The sequence below is a fragment of the Anser brachyrhynchus genome (assembly GCF_964034855.1).
Source record: "Anser brachyrhynchus genome assembly, chromosome: 6".
Lineage (NCBI taxonomy): Eukaryota > Metazoa > Chordata > Aves > Anseriformes > Anatidae > Anser > Anser brachyrhynchus.
Window position 1 is genome coordinate 37,296,904 of NC_137700.1, and position 12,472 is coordinate 37,309,375.

Genomic DNA, 12,472 nt, shown 5'->3' on the forward strand with positions numbered 1-12,472 from the left:
TATTCTCACATATTGTATCAAATGGTCTGAAGACTTTAACTGAATCAGTGACTGTTTGTGTGTATGTTAGTGGTCATTTCTGCAGAAATGAAGCCTCAAATGTGTTTATCCTTATGAAAGATGATACAGAATTCGGTTTAAAGTACTCCATAGGTAATGCTATTTCACAGGGTTATCAATTTGCTGTCAGTATTTTCAGGGAGTCCAAGACTGAGCGTGGCACATGCCTTCTATCCTTTTATGTCTTTATTTTTCAGTATATTTTTCTATAACAGCTTTTCAATGATAAGTTAAAGCCAGAGTTAATATTACAGTAAGCTTATACGAATTTAGAGTTTGAGAAAATTGTTACTTATTTAACAATAACTGTTTACCTTTCTGTTTTGGGGACTTTATCACCAAAACATTGCTTAGCTGTTGTGCAGTTTTAGCAAATGCTTTTTTCTAACAGAGTTTTCGTTAGACAAGAAGCAAGAAAAAAATAACATGGAACTCTTCAAGCATACCTCTAGAAGGTATCTTGACCATCTTATTCTACTGAAGATCTGAGTCTCTTGTTAAATGTTACTTTACAGGTCAGTATTTGCCAAAAATCATTATTATTGCACTATTTTTAGTGGTTAACATGAAGAACAAATTATTTTTCCCATGTGATGACTTAAAACTCTTTAAATATATTCAGTTATAAAATATACTTGAAAAAAAATAACCATAGTTACAAAAAATAATGCTTAGGATTATTACTGTGGATGTTTTTTTGACAGAGCTCTACCCAAATTGTCTGCATCATAATGCCTTCTCTCAGAAAGGAAATCTGTTATTATTTCTGTAAGTCCTCTCTTCTCTCCTCCCCAGAGTACAAAAAGACAAATGGTCAGGTATAAAAATCTTTTTAAACATATTAATGTAGATGACTTTGTTTCTGCTGCTAAATAGAACGTTGGAATTTAGAAAATCATTTTTCCTGCTTCAGGTTTCCTAACTAAATACTTGGGAATGATAAAATTAACCTTAATAATGACATGGGAATATTGAAGATTAATTAATTAATGTTTAGAGAGTACTCGGTGCTCTTTAGTGCTCTAAAAATAACAGGCACTATGAGCACTGAGTGTATTTTTGTTATTAAGTTATTTAGTATCAGCTTTATTTAATAGTGCTAGATGTTACAATTTTCTACACCCAAACTTGAAGCATAATTAATGTGGAGGAAAACAAAAAAACAAAAACATTTGCTGGCTGTTCATACTGTTGAGGTCACTTTCCCTTTGTTGGTAAATTGTTGGTAAATTCACATTATTTACTAAACTACTCGGCTTACTGATATCTTTGGTTATTCAGCTTTCCCAGATGACTGATTTTTACCTTACTCTTCTCCATTTTTCTCCTTTAAGTATGTAGTCTTTGTACAACACCTCCTGATTCATTCACAGTTGCCCAGGACATAAGCTCTCAAAGGTGCTTCACTATTTTGATGTTCATTATAGTGTGAAAAGGTTAGCGATTGTTGTACCATTTTAACCATGCTGAAGAACACTGGTCATAATGCATTTCCATGCTTTAATCCCTCATTTATAATAAATGGGCCAGAGATTTTACACTCGCTTCATGCTCCATCTTCCTCATTGGAAATAGTGAATGTGCATTTCTAAAAATGTTGTATGATGTTATAAATCCTTCCGGTGTAGCTGAAAGGCTATGATATATTAGATTTCTTAAAAATCTTTTAGCTATGTGTATTCATTCTGATCATAGTCTTACAGTCTTATCAAATATCTCATGAAAATATTTAACATCTGGTAGAACCCTCTTCCAGAATCCCCATTGGTGTTGCTGAACTGTTCCTTCTTTATTAAATTAAAAAAAAAAAAAAAGTCTTCTGAGAGAGCTTTATAGAATTTAAGAAAGACACCACAACAGGTTTTACATTCTATTTATGAAAGTCACATTCCACTGCTCTGAAACGTTTTCAGATCTATGAAACCAACAAAATTACTCTGCACAGTCTTGGACTATATTTACCTCCTCCTGTTTTTAATACCTTAATGGCAACCATGGAAACACATGGCATAGAGCAATTCCCAAAGCAATTCTTGAATCTCTTCAGAACTGACCTCCACAAAAAACTCAGATCCATCCCTCTAACTTCTAACTTGTTGAAAATAAAAGATTTTCATTGTTCAGCAGGTTTTCAAGAAATTTATTCCCTTTCCTCTAAATTCAGATTTTCCTATCAGTGATCCCAGCCATTAATATTCCTTCTCTGCTCCATCCTTTCCACCATGCCTTTCAAATCTGTCTTTGGCTTATTCTGTTGGCATCTTCTTTTGATACAATCTCATTGTGAATCCAATCCAGGTTCTGAAGACATGCAGTCCTTGCCACATGCTGATCCTGATTCCTTTCCAACTACTTCTGTCTCTGTTCTTGGAATTAGTGCTTTTAATTTCTTCAGCAGTTCTCTTACTGCATCTCCATCATCTTACACTTAGTATCAGCATCACCTGTTCACTTTATATAGATATCTTCAAAAGCTTCAAACCTGTCCTTTCCTGCTACTCATTGATTCCTGAACCTCTCAGACTGTAATTTTATTTGTAGCATATGTTCAAATTGACTCTTTGATTGTTCCCATTCCCCCACATTGCATTTTGGATTATTTTGGACTGTATGTCCTCAAAACATTCCATGTCCTCAGATTCCATCCTTTCCTTAGACATCTGCCATTTTATCTTTTTCCAATGCTTATTCAAGTGTTTCCCAATCTTCTGAGCTCTTTTGAGAAGAAAAAGCCTTCAAATGCAAGCATCAATAACTTAATCTGACACAGATCAAGATCCAGGAACCCCTTAACGTGAGCAGGTGTGCTAAACCATTGCTACATTTCTATAGTACAGTAGATCTGCGGGGTTGTTTTGTGCAATATTTGTAGTTGGGGGGAAGGCAGGGGGAAGTACATCTTTTAAGAAAACGAAATATTTTAAGTAAATTAATCAGATAGCTGTATAGATGTTCTCATCTGTTTTTAACTAGACTCCACTTTATGGTTTACCTTCCACTGTGCCACTCCCTGTATCGTCAAATGGAAATCATACAGCTTTATGGTCTCTTTACCACTAAGCCACTGATGCTAGTAATAGTAGACTTTATGCTATTGCTTAGTGATTTTATAAATTCATTTTTTGAAAGGTGCCTTTAAAATTGTATGTCTCAATGGTAGCTCAAAATTGAAACATTGAGAATTTGTGATTTACCCTGTCTTTGCTCAAGGATCTGTTACAACAAACTGCCTTTGTTTTAAAAATTACCAGCCCAGAAGGAGTACTTTGGAGCTCTGTTGGCTTTTCTATATAGTCTCTAACTTAAAGAGGATTTTTCTTTACAAGTGGATCAAGTAAAGGAAGAGAGATGTTGCTATTGTTGGCGCCATTACAGTGAATATGCAGAAATGTAGATTATTTCCTAAAGAATATCAGACTCTAACTTAAGTTAGTTTTACACCTTTTGCAAGCTGGGTCCCTAACAGAATTGTTTCTGCCTAAGAAAAGAAGCTCTCTCTTATACACCTTGTTGCTGTTCTAGCTGAGTAGTCTATCTCTGGATTTTGACATAAATAACCATATGGGACTTGGACATAATTCAGACATCTATGTTCAATACGCGAACCTGAAAACCATGCTCAGCTGTGTCAGGTATCGTGTGTGACAGCTCTCTGTGTGGCACAGTTGCCCCAGGCTTTTTGGGGCTGGGCAGTTCAGCAGCTAACCCCGATTCAGAAAGTGTTTCACAACAGTCCAAACAGTGGGTGTTCAACCTGGCGAGTTATCTCCAAACACAGAATGACACTGCTCACAACAGGCAGTTTGCTGCTTTAAGAAGAAACATGGCACAGCTGTGGTGTTTCATGGAGTGATATGGTGGCAGACCACTTCTGCCACACCTCTCCCATTCCCTCCCGGCCTCTGAGGAATGAGGTAGCCATGGGGATAGAAAGCCAGCATCCCTGCTGAGGTTTTGTAGTTCATCAAGTTAGTAATTCCTCCCTGCACAGTGAGGCCATCTTTAGTTATCTAGGAGAAGAATGAGCCCTCATGAGATCTTCATGCTTCCAGTTTGGGATAGAAATTCATGGCTATGAACTGGAAAAGGATCAAACAAAGTAAATTTGGCATAAGGGGCTGGATAAGCCACTCTTGTCCTTCAGATGCCAGAGTACTAAGGCCAGAACGTAAGATTTAGGTCAAATCCTTTAATGGATCAGCTTTTTGAGATATGTCAGCAAAACTTCATTGGCAACAGAGGAATGGCACAGGTTTATAGGAACTGGGAGCAAGCCCAAAATTTTCCTGTGATGTGGAAAGACTTTAAATAAATATTACAATGGTGTTCTTCATAATCATTGGGATCATCTTATGAGCACTGCATGCGCTTTATAACGTTGCATCAGGGTTTTTGTATGTAAAGATTGAAAGGATACACCTACATAGGATAATGTAGTGTGTTGCAGAGCCCTCTGCCTAACTCTAGGTGTGTTACATCTGGGTACCAGAAGGGCATAGCTGCATCAGCACTGTGCTGCATCGCTGCTAATAGCTTACTTCTCTGGAGAGCTAACTAGCCTAGTGAGAGAGCACAGGATACTGGCACTGGTACAAGTCAGCTCTTTCCCAAGGAGCTCAGGTAGTTCTGAATAGCATTTAATTTTGCTGTCTGGTGTCTAAGTTAGCAACACTTGCTGGATTAGCCTTAGTGACAAAACAATATAAATACAACAAACCTACTCCAGGAATACACTTGGTGCTATTGAGTGCCATTTTTTTTTCTGCAGGATTTCTTCTATGAGCTGGTGAAGCAAAGCAAATGTTAAGATATTCATATTAGTTAAGCATATTGTGCCATTAAAAAAGTCAGTTATTCCTTCTTCTCTGAAGGCTAGCAGTAACTGTGCTGATCTGTGGAATCTGAGTCATAGCCTAAAAAACCCAACTGTTGGAAGAACTGTGCAACAAAGAGCATACCACCAAGGAACAGTAAATACTCCTTGGTTTCCTTTTGAGCCAGGTTTTGTAAAAGTTTGCTGCCTTTTTGTCTGCTATTTTAAGCTGCACAGTTACTCTCTGTTCCTAGGTAGCTGACATTTTGTTAGGTGCTTCTAAAGCTGAAGTGTTGTACTCAGAAATATTTAAATTCATATCAATAAAGAGCAGCTTTCATTCTTTCGCAGTCAATGTTGGCATATGCTAAGCAAATTGAAAGCTATGATCAACATAATAAACTGAAACATCTCTCTCTTCTAGTCAGCTATTGCTTTTTTATTTTTTTTCACTGTAGATAAACAATCTACAATGTGTTTACTGAAGCTTGTACTGATATCCCTCAACGGTATAGGCAAGTCTACTTTTATTCCAACAGACACGAAAAATAAGCCCACGGTACACAGTGCATGCAAACCCCTTTGAAACCTAAGATTATTTGTTCTCTGACTGTTCTAAGGTAATTAAGGAGCATTGCATGTTTCTCAATTAATGATTCCTCATTCAACTGGGGATCTTTGATGCTAATTTGTTTTAATCAGGACAGAGACTGCTAAAAAACTAAACAATTCAGTGAAGAGGAACTAGGAATTTTTAATCAAGTGGAAAAGATCTAAATGCTGTGAGGGACACATCCATCATAAGTTTTCACTTCTTGTTCATTTAACTTTGTTCTTTCAGGTCTCATAAAACAGTGCGTTAATCAATGCAAGGAAGTTTGTTAAGATGAAGAACATGTGGTATATTTTTCCTCTAGCTGATGCGAACATTTGTGCAAAAACAAGGAACTCGAAGAGCTATGCTCCTACAAATCATTCACCACAGGTTCTTAGTTATGCACTGCTATAATTTCATGTTTTGTCAAACATTGTGTAGAAAGCTGGCAATTTTTGTGTTCTTTCTTGGCACTGGGGAGTCATTGGGGAGGGGTGTGGAATACTATTCTTTGGGGATAGAGTGCTCTCTGTTTAAATGTTATTTTTTTTTTTAATTATTTTGGTATCACGCTACATGCATATGTTGGGCAAAGCGACCTGCATTCTTCTGTGCATGGAATTAGTATTTCAAATACTGCAGCCCCATGCTACATGAAACAACATGGTTTCTGAGTAGAGCATGTGTATGTTTGATAAAATAATATTATACTCCTAAGTACGTTTATTTATAGCATTGAGGCAAAAGCATTTCACAGTTCTGCCTCCCCCAGCTGCTTTACTGCAATAGCCTTTGTGTCTTTCATTGTGCAAAAACTACCGATGTGCACTTTCTACTCCCATGGTTTCAACAGCGAGGGTGTGCTCGCAAACCTTGGTTTCCAGAGGTCCTCAGCCAACTGAGACAGCTAAAGCCATGAAGGACATCTAAGTAAAAAAATTAGGTATTCTTGTATAAGCACCTGTTCAATTAAAGGCAAATTGTAGGTGCTAAGGAATTTCCAGATCAGAAGAAGTATTTCATGACTTTAAGGTTTTTAGTGTTAGGAAAAACATTCTCATATTGCAAGTTCTCACGTGACCACCAGCATCTTCCTAAGTACTGCTTTTAATGCATGAGTTCTGTTTTGGACATGTACCTAACTTCTAGTTCTGAACTGGTTCCTTGAGAAGTGCTGTGCGCTTCAAAATCTAATTGGCTTTATGCCCCTTGCCCTTTCTTTAGGACTGAGAAGCATTGTGTTTACTTTGTAGTTCAGGAGTCCAAATTGACAGGAAAAAACTGCTGAAAAATTCCTAATGACCTAATGTAAGGATGAGTTTCATGCAATGTAATGGTAGTAAATTCTCAATTTTCTATAGTTTTCTCTAAGCAAGCATATATATGCCACCACTGAAAGAGCAGAAATCTATATGTTAAATGATTTCTGTACAAATGGAAGCACAGCTGTTTAAGAGTTTCTTATAGAATATGGCTTTTTTCCCCACTCAAAAGCTGTTCATACACTGATGCTTGAACCTGTTAATTAAAAGATCAACATTTTTTTCTTCAGTGAGTACCCTGCTCTTTTAGTCTTAGAGATGGCTCTCCCATGTGGGGGAAAAAAAAAAAAAAAAAAAGGAGCTGTAATTATGCCCAGCTCAAGGCAATCTAAGGATCTAAAATATCCTGCCAACCAGTGTGTTCTCAATCTCCCTTGTTAGTTCACAAAATTGTGCATGTGCCTTTGCTGTAGTCTCAAACCTGATAATGTCACATCATTGGGACAGGAAGCATTCTCTGATCTCATCTGAAGTGACGCTTGCAATTTCAAGTTCTAGCTTGATGAGATCACATTGTCAGGGCTCCACGTAAGTGCGATCTTTCCTGATTTGCAATTGTATCTGTTTTGAATGATCTTTACAGTGTTCAAGCAAAAACATATGATAATGTATTTTGTCAGATGCAAGTATAACGAAAGGGTGATTTCATATTTCCACTTTTAGAAAACCTAATTCATGTGATTTAACTCAGCTTTCTTACCAGTTCCACCCCATCTGTCTAATTCTATTGGCACCTGGAAACCCTGGTACCCGCAAACTATCATCATGTCAAGGTAGCTCATCCCCTTTATAAAACAGATGGGCCTTATTACCTTTAAACCCCTATTAATTCCATGAAGTTCAGGGCTATAAAATAGTTTGCACATACTAGAGTGTTAAAACATATATTATACCTTAAGTAAAAATATTTAATATAGTAAAGCTTGTAAAGTTGAAGAATACTTAAATACCTACATTGTGCTGTTGGCAATAAGAAATTTTGTAATATTTAACACCAGGAGACTGAAGTCACGTTTCAAATGTTGTTATACATGATAAAAAAAAAAAAAAAACCCACAGGTGTAAGGTACAAAGACATAAACCTTCAACCTCTGTTTAATATACATTATTGCAGAGCCCTACATCAATGCAGATGACTAAGACAAAAAACAAGTTTTGGATTTAACTCTGATTTAACAATAATAGGATAGCATATTTATTTGTCTGGATTATGACATACACATCAGAGTAACCAGCAAGATTTAACCACACCTCTTTGACTAATCTAAGCTACTTCCCAGCCAAAAAGTGAGAAAAATATTTGTCCATTTAAACTGCAGAGAATGGAAGGCAGCAGGAATCTTTAGTATTTGACCTTCCTAAATAATAAGGGGAGACTGGAGTTGGAAGGCTAGAGGAGTGGAAACAGAAGACTTTCTTGGCAAGCAGTTTTGAAATCCTTTTGAAATCTTTGCCTTTTTTCTTTCCAACTGATAAGAATAATATTCCTAAATAGTCACATCCTAGTCAGAGGAAACAAAATTTCCAGTTTATTACAGTTACTCCCATATTGCTATAATAATTGGATCCTTCCTACTACAAGATTAGATAAATGTGCAGTTTTGTTGTATATCAAATAATGATATATGACCCGGATAAATCACTAAAAATTAAACATAAAGTGTTGCATTTGGACTGACTAATCCTAGACAAATTTTATTTCTTTAATAATGAATTCAAGCCCAAAGTGCATTGTATTATAAGGGAAGTGACAGCTCTGCCAAAACCCTGCATAACTTGCAAGATGCAGGCTCATGTGAGATAACTGTGTACGCCACAGTGTACTGTGCTGACTAAGAAAAAGAAAGGACAGAATTAGGTTATTGTAATGCTGCCATATATATTGGGCCATTCCTGGGATGAGAAATGCATATATAGCCCTGCCTCTGCGCATCCACGTGCCCTCCAAGTCTTGGTTGTATTTTGGGGGCAAAGTAAGCAGATGCCTCTCTCTATCCACCTAGGATACTAAAAGTTGTTTTTCTGAATATTATGTCTCGTTCACTGTAAAACAACTGCTGTGGCTTAACCTGGCAGGCAGCTCAGCACCACACAGCTGCTCACTCACTCTCCTCTGGTGGGATGGGGGAGAGAATCAGAAAGGTAGAAGTGCGAGAACTCATGGGTTGAGATAAAGACAGTTTACTTCATAAAATGTAAGCTGTGCACCCAGACCCAAGCAAGGCAAAATGAGGAATTCATTTGCTGTATCCCATTGGTAGGCAAATGTTCAGCCACTTCCAGGAAAGCAGGGCTTATCACACGTTATAGTTTCTTGGGAAGACAAACACCATCACTCCAAATGTCCCCTGCTTCCTCCTTCTTTACCCCAACTGTTATTGCTGAGTGTAATGCCATAAGGTATGGGACATCCCTTCAGCCAGCCTGGGCCAGCTTCTCCTGGCTGTGTCCCCTCACAGCTCCTTGGGCACCCCCAGCCTCCTCACTGGCAGGGCAGCACGAGGAGCTGGAAAACCCTTGCCTCGGTGCAAGCACTGCTCTGCAACAAGTAAACATCGGTGTGTTACCACCACTATTTTCATCAAAAATCTCAAACACAGCATCATGTGAGCCTCTATGAAAAAAAAAATAAATAAAATTTAACTCTAGTCTAGCTGAAAACCACAACAGCTACTCAGATTAATACATTTGAAGGAGAAAGCTGTCTTGCATTATTTCTAATGCATGAGTTGTTGTTTTTTTGTTGTTGTTGTTGTTGTTTTTTCTGTTGCACGTGGTTTTGCATTTATTTCTATGCTAATGTTTAAGTTTTATGACTCAATAGCCTCAAATGTTATTAGATGGTAACAATAGCTTTCAATCTCTTGCCTGGTCAGCTAGATTTTTTATCTTTTAAAATAGCTTAACCTTTCCCTACTGTTTTATAGTATATGGAGAGCTTACTTCAAACCCCTGTATACTTTGACTGAAAGATGTATTAAATTGATTTCAAAAAGTACTGTGCTTCAAAATCTGAATCCTATGGAGGCATTTGAACTAATCTGTTCTTGGCCTAATGCTAGTTCATCTTTAGCAATGATCTGGAAGAAAATATGAAATCTCTGCTGGTAAATATTGCAGATGACATAAAAATTAGTGGAGTGGTAAATAATGACAGGACAGATCATTTCTATATTCTAGATTTGCATCATTCCATAAGGTGAGCTCATCTGAACAATATGCACTTTAATACAGCCAAATGCAAAGTCATCTGCCTGGGAACAAAGAGTTCAAATCGCACATACAGAATAGCAAAAAAGTACCCATGAAATACAATGATTCTGATGAAGATTTAGAGTTTGTGATAGGTAGTGTCTGAATATGAGCTCCCAGTTCAATATAATGGCTAAGAGAAAAACATTAGCTTTGAATGGGTAAGCAGTGAATGTCAAGCAGGAGGGAGATGAGTTCATGATATGACCGAGATAATTGCTAGCATTCTCTGTCCAGATCGTATTTTCACCCATTAAGAAAATATCTGAAAAATAGCAAAGGTTCAGAAAGGAACAAAAGAATGATTTGGAGCCTATGGAAAAAAAGTCCAATAACATGCAATTTAAGAAAAGTAATCTACCTAGTTAATCGAAGAGTAGGTTAATAGGTGAATTGATACCAGTCTTCAGTGTCTACATGAAATAGCTGTTTTATGATTCTGAAGAAATGCGAATACATCCCTAAGAAGTGTAACAGTATCCAGTGCATAGAAGCTGGAGCTAAATAAATATGGACTTAGAATAAGGCATGTAATGTTTTAAAACTGAGGGTAATTGATTACCAGAACAATTTACTGAGGATCAGAATGCATTTTCCCACACCGATTATCTTTTTGAAAAATGTACTATTGTTTAAATGGAAGTTAATTTAAAATAGATTATCGTAACAATCCCTTTGGTTTTACAATCCATTAAAGAGACATTACAAATCTCCAAATATGACCCAGAATGCAGATTTTTGTTTGAAGATGAGAATGTTTACAAAATGAAAGACCTATAGGAATATGTGTTTGATTCATTTTAAATCTCCAAGAGAAGTGTTTAAAAGAAATAAAAAACCTCCAGTGATAGCTGCAACCCAAATATTATGCATCACAATTTGAAAGGGAAACCACAAAAACAGTGACATGAGTTTCTGTTAACTGTCTCAGCTGTCCAAAAATGCCAAGGGAAAGAAACAAACTGGGAAGATAGGGAACTAGGAATTGAATGCAGTAATAGGATAATTATTGGCATATTGCTTATGATACCTCTTGTTTATTGCACTTCTTAAGTTGCCAACAACCTTCCCCTTTTTTTAACACTGAAATGCAGCAAAGATTGTGGCATAAAACCATAGGCATTAGACACAAGAATTTTGATGTGACATTTTTGGAAACATTGGTTTAGCCACTCTATATTTCTGTGGTTTGTCATGTGAAAGAAATGAACAAAAACATTAGTGAGACATTAGAAAATGTTTGACTCTCTCTGGTAATGCTCTGTAGTAAGTCATGCGAAAGAACTGCTCCCATTGCTGAAGACACGCAAGGTAGAAGATATTAGCATGATAATGACACCAGGAAGGGTCAAAGGATGAAGAAGTAATGAGAACAGACTTGTCAGAAGGATGAATAGGTGTGGTCATTAATTGCAGCTGAAGAGGCAAAAATGTAGATTCTGGCAAGATTTAGAGGACAAGTAGAGGCTGAACATGATGCAATACAGGACAATGTTACATTTGGATAAGGCTAGAGAGAAAAAGAAAAACTCTGCCTGCCTGTACCATTTATTCTTTTTTACGGAGTAACACCTCATTCTGCAACAGGATGAGCTCAGGTACAGAAAAGGAAAGAGAGCTGCCAAAAGGCAGGCTGCTTTTGTCCACCAAGTACAGCTTTCCAAAAACTGCTCACCGCAGTTGATTCAGGGCACTGTCTCTTTCAGAGCAAATGGTAAGTGCAATGACTAAAGTAGGCTGGGGGGGGGGGGGGGGGGGGGGAGTGTTAAAGTAGAGAAATTCATGGAAAATAATTTTCCTGGATTCAAGAATGGGAGAAGCAATGAGAGCGTTTGTCGTTTCATACCTCTCCTCTCGCCTTAGAACCATCCTTAACACTGCTAGGTAACAAGAACATATATAAACTAGGGGCAAGGATCTCAGCAGGGTACCATCTCAACAGCCCTGACATCCTAGTGAGTGCATATGTTGATTTTATAGCATTGTTATTTATACACAATACTCACCTCATCATTTTTCTGGCTGAATTCCTACAGTAAGGTAGAAATGCAGTGAAGATGAGAGGATATGTATATATATATTAATGGCAAGGTCTTGAGTACTGATGTAATAGAAATAATAATTCAAATATCTTTGACATTCTGATCAAAGACACCCAATAGCAAAGGGTTCAGTTATTTAGTTTAAGTTCCCACTTTTCAATTAAGATTCAAAGAAATCTTTCCTTCTAGGATGAACAGAAATTAGTTATTGATATACCTATGAGGAGAAAAAAAAATAATACTAGTTTTACCAACTGATACTGGGAAACTATTTCTTTTCAATAAACCATTACATGTTTTTTCTTGTTCTATTTGCCAGGGCCTCAGTTCAGCAAAGCATTTCAATGTTTGAGGTAACTTATTCTGTCCAACAAAACGCACAGTTTTG